General features: G+C 49.0%; 1 protein-coding gene across 1 annotated transcript in view; it reads right to left on the bottom strand.

The window, feature by feature from the left end:
- Nucleotides 1-646: 646 nt before the first annotated feature.
- Nucleotides 647-2,020, bottom strand: part of SETDB1 (SET domain bifurcated histone lysine methyltransferase 1) — an 18,125-nt gene continuing 16,751 nt past the window's right edge. Inside the window, exon 21 of the mRNA XM_031064707.1 lies at nucleotides 647-2,020. This exon is cut by the window's right edge and continues 245 nt beyond it. The gene's annotated coding sequence lies outside the window, so the exon portion shown is untranslated.

Here is a 2,020-nt window from a genome sequence, read left to right as displayed (position 1 = left end):
CCGGCTGCCTTAACCCACGGCGGCTCCCCGGCCAGGCGGGGCCCCCTCCGGGATGGCTCCATCCCTCCGGGGCGGTTCCTTCCCGCCCCGCAGCCCCTCGGATTGGCTCTGGCCAAAGAGCTCGGCCCCAGCCCCTTGCCGGGCTCTGTGTTATTCCAATTTTCCCAACCATTCCTTCACCGGGGGAGGGGGGAAAAAATCCCCCTTTTCCTGAGCTGTATCCGGCTGGAAAAGCCGGCTCAGCCCCTGCTCCACCGAACTGGGAGGGAGGAGCAGGGAATTCCTGGGTGTTTCAGTGCCTAAATGATGGGATGACACTATGGAAGTACTTGGGGGAAGGAAGCTGCGGGGTTGAGTCACTCCTTGTGTCTCACAGAGTTTAATCCTCTCATTTCTCTTCGGTAAATGGATTTTTGAGTCTCTCCCTCTCCGTGGCCTCTCCCAGCTGTAACAGGACAAATTTCCAACTTGATTTTTTTTTCCTTTTCTTTCTATTTATTTGGAAGACAGAAGGAGCCGGGCTTGGCTCTGTCTCCTGCATCCTTTGGGATGCTGTGAGACCTCCCAGCACGGAGGGGTGGGGGGGGAAAAGGACCATTAACCAATGTCAGACCAAAACGTGTTTTGTTGTTCTTGGTTTTTTTTGTTTTTTTTTTTTTTTTAATAAATAAAAGGTTAAATATATTAAAAATTAAAAAAACTAATAAACTTGGGTAAAAAAAAAATTACAGGATTTGGGCATATTCTGTGAGTGGCACAGTGCCCCTGGGGTGGGGGGGTTATTTTGGCATAGATCCCTTAGGCAGTGCTAAAAATGGGCAGAGTTGAGGATTTTGATGGTTTTTATGGGCTTTTTTTTTTTCTCCTAAAAGTTCTCCAAGTCTTCAAGCCCAGGCTGGAGCGTGGGTTTGGGTTCCCTGGGGAGCTGCAGCCCCGTTGGGATGACAAAGCCTCCATTCAGGTGGACTCTCAGGATGGAACTGGAGCTCCAGGAGGTCCCAGAAAGGTTTTATTTTACAAAGAAAAAAAAAAAAAGAAAGGTCATATAGCAGGAGAAAAAAAAAACCCAACAAGTGTCCCTTGTGCAGGGCTGGTGTTGGTTATGGGGGGGCTGGGATGGTTGGAATCAGCTCCACCACGTCCCAGATTGAGCTTTTTCACGTCAATAATGTGAGATTTGATCCCACTTTGTCAAAGCTCACCTCTTATCCAGTTCTCAGGGTCGTTTTTTGAACTCTTTGGATCTGCCCTCCCCAAACAAAAACAACTCAAGCCTGGGACTGGTGCCACTCCCTCCCTCCCCTGCCCAGGTACCCTGGGGCTGGCCCAGCTTGGGGCTCTCTGTGACATTCTGGGAGGGCTGGAGATGGAGAGAGGCACCAGATCTCCTTCCTCAAGAACATCCCAACCCCTTCCCCTGCAATTTTCCCCAGTGGAAGGGTTTAAGGAGTGTTTGTTTTGAGGAAAGGTGAAGGAAAGGTGAAAATGTGGGAGCTCCTTATCCCTTTGCCTGGGCCCATCCACCTCTGGCATTTTTCCTGCAAACCCCACAGGAACAAGGATGATGGCAGAGGTTCAACTCTGCTTTTTCAGGGCTCTTTGCTGTATCTCGAGATCAGGGTAGGTTGTTTATAATAGAAAAACCCACTTTTATTGCTTTTTAGCAACTAAGATTTTTTACAGCTCACAGGTGAAGACAGATACTTACTTTTTGTCTTTTTTCCCTTGAATTCTATAAATCCTGCTTGGTCCAGTCTTCCAGGGATTCTTCCCACCATCCTCCCTCCCACTTTCAAGGCCTCAGTCCCAACTGGGAAGCACTTCCAGGGAATACTGGGCAAGTGCTTGCTGCTGGAAAAATGAGGTTTTCTGCCTTAAATTTGGTGGAAAAATGGAAGAGAGCAGGAAAAGCTCATTCCTTGAAGGGAACCCATTGTCTTGTGGGATAACTGGAGCCTTTGGAAGCTGGGAGAAACCCAGGGGGTGGAAATCACCCCAAACACAACCTGAGTCCATTCCT

Source organism: Geospiza fortis, unplaced genomic scaffold (genome assembly GCF_000277835.1).
Source record: "Geospiza fortis unplaced genomic scaffold, GeoFor_1.0 scaffold439, whole genome shotgun sequence".
Taxonomy (NCBI): Eukaryota; Metazoa; Chordata; class Aves; order Passeriformes; family Thraupidae; genus Geospiza; species Geospiza fortis.
The sequence above is the reverse complement of the archived record's forward strand: the minus strand, read 5'-3'. Positions and strand labels throughout refer to the sequence as shown.